The sequence below is a fragment of the Schistosoma mansoni genome (assembly GCF_000237925.1).
Source record: "Schistosoma mansoni, WGS project CABG00000000 data, supercontig 0357, strain Puerto Rico, whole genome shotgun sequence".
Taxonomy (NCBI): Eukaryota; Metazoa; Platyhelminthes; class Trematoda; order Strigeidida; family Schistosomatidae; genus Schistosoma; species Schistosoma mansoni.
In genome coordinates this window covers 1-5,603 of record NW_017386204.1, presented here as the reverse complement: position 1 = coordinate 5,603, position 5,603 = coordinate 1, and the positions used below count along the sequence as shown (strand labels likewise).

Here is a 5,603-nt window from a genome sequence, read left to right as displayed (position 1 = left end):
GTCTACAAATTAATTTGTGTCGTCTTTAAATGTTTCGTTTATAAAAACAATAGTTTCGTTTCAAAATAAAACTTACAATTTTTTTGGATTATCAAACAGCGAATACTATCGGAGTGAAATGTGAAAAATATAAAAATGAGGTTTTAAAATATAATAACGACCATTTTCACAAGTGTTTCACGAAAAGTGTCCAAAACACTTTTCTAGTTATACAATATGATATCACGTTATTTTTACTTATTCATTAGTGAATAGACAGAGTTGTATATCCAGTGAAATAGTAAAAAACAATTTCTCTTTTTTTCAAGTGAACAGACTATTGTACATAATCTTACACTGATTCATCTAAATAAAAGAGGAGTATATTGAATAAGTAATTATACTTCAATAATAAAAAAGATTATAAGCAAAGATCAATAGTGGCTAGCAGTGGAATCCAGGACGCGCGTTTCACACTATTTGGGACTTGTCAGCTAGATGTACCTGCATCTCAGAGTTGATGTTCACTCTGGGACTTGAACCCATCGCGTTATCCACTCAGCCACTGAGTCTTGATAGCTACTTGCTTATACAATGGGGTGAAGTTTGAACTCACTTAATATTGTTTGTTTCAATCTTCCCATTGATGTTTAGGACTGCAACTGGTCAGTCTCTTATTAACATATGTGCATACTGTGCGTATTACCTGAATATTGCCTTAATTCACAAGTATTATAAGCAAAGATTTACAAAGAGAATCATATTTTACATGAAGTAGAAGAGTTTTTTGTATTTTTAGGTTTCAGAAAAACAATTCAGTAATCTTTTCAAATTTATTAACATTTTAAAATATGTCTGAAATTAACGGTAATTTTTTCGACAAGTTCGTATTATTTCATTAATATATCAAATTACTTACTTACTTACGCCTGTTACCCCTCGTGGAGGAGCATAGGTCGCCCACTAGCATTCTCCATCCAACCCTGTCCTGGGCAATCCTTTCCAGTGAACATTCATCCTTTTCATATCTGCTTCTATTTCCCGGTGTTCTTTGGCCTTCCTCCGCCTGTAGCTCTTCTAGAGTTACTACCGGTCCCAAGCCAGGGTAAAGGAGGAGGGTTGGGCATGGGGTTAGCGACCCCGTCCTGTAGACAAACTAACTCGATATAAAAACGCTAACCAGAAAAAATAATTCAAATCACTAAAACTCTGCCCTGGGAGTTGAAGGAATAATTATGACGCCTCGTGATGAAAGCCAAGATTTTTCGGAAGTCACGAGGCCGATGCCCCTTCTAATCTATCAAATTACACATTTTAAATAGTGTTTTGAGAGTTATCCTCCTGATGATTTATTGCGTTTTAAGTTATTGCAAAGTTGAGAGGTATAGTGTGCTAACTATTTGATATGAATATAGCTAAAACATTTTGGTTACTTTATCAGTTAAACAGTATTAAAATTTAAAGTTGTCAGTAGTTATTTTTCAACTTAGATAAATAAAGTTGTTGTTTAAAAATCAAAGACGGTGTCTTACTGATTAAAGTACTCTGCTTTAAACTATAGGTGTTAGGTCGGATTCAATCTAGTTTGGCAGTCAGTCAAATAATATCAAAAAGCTCATAGATACAACTATGTCCCAGACAGAAAAACCACTAACTATTTATTTGATTAATAAGTCTGACTGAAATTATATTTAGTGGGAATATCGTTATTGCATAAAATACAGAGAAAAAATGTTCAGATGTAGTTTCACTGTATTTGATGTACATTTAGCAAGGCAACTTATCCGTCTTCAGTTCCACTGAAAGCTTTGGGTGGATCAGATGCAATATGTTTTGTAGGTCATAAATTTCAAACTATTATCATATCTTCTTATCAACTTAAAACGATTTACGTTCATACAAATATATGCGATTCCATAATAAAAGATTAATAGATAAATGGTATTGAGTGAAATCTAGTTTTATCAATGTATGTTGTGGATTTCACGGATCAGAAGTGACTACAAATGAAGATGATACAAATGATACAAAATTAATAAAATGATTGAAGTGAAGATGATCAGTAAGATTTGAAACAGCAAAGTATGTGAAATCCTTCAGCATAACCATGTTCATAATGGCAAAGAAGTTTCAAGCACACTTTCTTATTGTATATATGAAATAAATCATTTTAAGAAAACCGATTTTGATGTTTGCTATTAAGCTTAGTTAATACTAACATTTATTGTCTTCATTTTTAAGTGTAGTAAACCAAATCATCCATCATTTAAAATTCACAGTTTTCGTTCATTAACTGTACACTAAAGATTAACATGATAAAACATCAGCGATAAAAGCTTGGTTGTATATAGATTTTGATGAAATCCCACTTGATATGAAGAAGATATTTATGCAACTCAACATGTAAAGTAGTTATTTTGAAATGACAATTCATAATGTTTCAGAAATACAATCATTCATCTTTATCAGATTAATGATAATTTTGAATAAGTATTCTTATGCATCAACGTACGTTACAAGTAATGGTTTTCACAGACTAGATGAACTGTATATGCTTTATATTGACTGTAGACACTAGTGAAATCAAACAAGCAATTTAACTTCTGATTTGAGCTTTAACTTCAATTTATCATTGAAACTCTAAGAAGATTCTGCCTTCAGCAAATAATTAAAACCCATGAGTTAATAATACTCTACAATCCTTAAGAACTAATACTTAAAACTATCGCAAATTAAGCAAAGATGGATAGTGGCTAGCAGTGGAATCCAGGACGCACGTTTCGTCCTATTTGGGACTCGTCAGCTGGATGTACCTGCATCTCCATCTTTGTTTACAATGTTTGTGAAATAAGGCAATATCGGGGCAATACGCACAGTATGCACATATGCCAATAAGAGACTGAACAGTTGCAGTCCTAAACATCAATGAAAATATTCAAACAAGTAATACTAAGTGAAGTATAGCAAGTTAACTTGAAAATCCGTCGATTAAATTATGACTGAGGATCCTATAAATGAATACATACCCAACTACAGACTTAGGTTTCAGACTGTAAACTTAATGAAATTTTGAACAACAAAACATCATTGGATAAAAGTTATTTATTTTATTTAGTTAAGCTCTCATTAGTTTTATACAGTTATAGCAGTTGTATACTAAATTCTAATAAAATGCTCTGTATAGTTTATTTTAGCAAAGGTAACCCTAAAGGCATATTACTGATGGGGTTATGAAATGCAAAATGAGACAAATAAAAAACAAGTTACAAGATTAATAGGTCAAGTAATAAAGTAACATCTTAATTCATAAATGTTGATAGCAACGACTGACTACTAGTAGTTTACTTTTTTTGTTTCTCTCCGGTAGTTCACATATCAAGATTAAGTTTACAGTGGAATGTAAAGTTGGTATAAGGAATGCTTTTCCATCATTTATCAAATTATTATTAAGTTAGCAACAGTTAGAACAATGTTTTACAGACTGTTATGTATAAGTTCAAATAATATGATAGAAACAAATTAGTGGCTACTTGAAATTTTGACTGCACATAGAAGTTATGCATTTATGTAGCTCAAAATGCAGGGTAATTATTTTGAGATGATGATTCATTATGTTTACGAATTATGATCACTCATATTTATCAGACAAATAGTAATTCTGAGTAGCTATTCTTATACATCAATGTACTTTGTGTGTAATGACTACCACAGGCTAGATGAACTACGTATTCTTTATAGGTACAGTGAACACCACTGACATTGGCAAGTACTTTAGTCTTTTATTTGAAATTTAACTCTGAATTATCAGTGATATTATACCGTTTGGTCATTCTGAGTTTCCTTAGATGTTAATTAATTTCACACATTTGAACAATAATTTTAATAGGAAAATGTTTTATATTTTTTTAAAAGTTAGTAGCTCAAGTACCTACATGTTTTCTTAGTTTCTCCATTTAGGCTACTGTACAGATCGACTAAACGTCTACGGTTGATTAATGTGAACGACTTTAATATACCTACGAAACTAACCTTGCTACTATCACATAGAGATTTGCTGGTTAGATTTACTGCACAACTAAATTATAACGTTGATTGTGCATAATGAGACCGAAACTTTGAAGTACTAACTAGTTTTAGGTACTTAAATAAAATCTCTATTTCTTTTTTACGGGTCATTAATCTTTCTACACAGAATTCTTCATGCTGGTGAATTTGTATCAGAGGTTTCCGGATATTTATCCAAACCATTGACACGGACATCTGTGTAACTGAGTTGGATAATTTAAACACTGACTTAATGCAAAAGCTAGGATTTTAGGATAAATATATTTTAGCCTGTGTCATGAACATTAGAAGAGTATAATAAGATCAATTCCAGTCAAATAACAAACATCACAGAGATACATTTAGACAATTAGAACACTTTTATTTGTGAATTTGACGACGTAGAAGTTAGACATTTAAGTCGGGTTTGTATTTCCATGATATGTAAAAGTTATCGCTCTAGTTTATTTAGAAATCGTAAATAGTGTCGAACACATAAAGTAGTAGTGTGTCGGTTGTTATCTACTGTTTTCATGATGAAACTAAGATTTTAGAAGTATCATACTTGATTTCAAGTCTAACATTTATTAGAGAAAACGAGGATTTGTCAGAGATACTGGTGAATGGATAGCACAGTATATCAGCCTTTTTCTCAAAAAGGGAGTTTGGGATTTCGTCAGGTCCTAAACATTCGGACGAGTTAAGTGACCGCGGACATTTTCAGACATCACTGTGTTCAACGTCTCTACTGACTTATGAAAGTGTGCCATAAGAAACTGAATTTTCCCATCTTCTCTTCTCTTTTTCTTGACCTGATCTGATATCTTCCACAGAAAACACTTTAACAAAATGTATGGACGATCTCTCTGTAAGTATGCTGATTTCTACCTCTTAGCATTACCTTGAGATGAATGAATTCTTGTTTCTTATTGAACTACAGTCTGCTCTTAATGGTCTTCAAATTAATCCTTCTATATTTCATACTGTTAACTTTAACCTGAGACACGAATAGCACTTAAACACCCTGTTGGAATCCTATAAAGTATGTACTATTGGAGATTCTTTGATAAATACAGAGTCAAAGGTCATTTATCTTGCTGTAAGTTTTCACTCTGCACTCTCTTTGTATTCTCATGTTTTGTTGTTATCGAAGAAAGTTTTCTATCTGACTTACTACATATAGAGGGTGCATACTTTTGAGGTTACTTAACATTTACTTCTACGATTAGCTAATTCTTACATATTATCTATAATTCTTTTTTGTTCCTCATCATTCTTTCCTGCGCTTTTGCAAAAAAACTTTGTTGTATTGCGGAGAGTTCTGAAAGCAGTTGACAGGGTGTGTGGTGAAACTTTTGAAATCATTATTAATATTATGGTTAGCAGAGATGGATAGTGGCTAGCAGTGGAATCCAGGACGCACGTTTCGTCCTATTTGGGACTCGTCAGCTGGATGTACCTGCATCTCAGAGTTGATGTTCACTCTGGGACTCGAACCCAGTACCCTCGCTTCAAACGCCATCGCGTTATCCACTCGGCCACTGAGTCCTGATAGCCACTTGCTTGTGCGATGGAGTGAA

At 32.7% G+C, this 5,603-nt stretch overlaps 1 non-coding gene across 1 annotated transcript; it reads right to left on the bottom strand.

Annotated features, from left to right (window-relative positions):
- Positions 1 to 5,501: 5,501 nt before the first annotated feature.
- Smp_tRNA_01918_Gln_TTG.1.1 lies at positions 5,502 to 5,567 on the bottom strand. Its single transcript has one exon. It is a non-coding gene (tRNA).
- Positions 5,568 to 5,603: the final 36 nt, after the last annotated feature.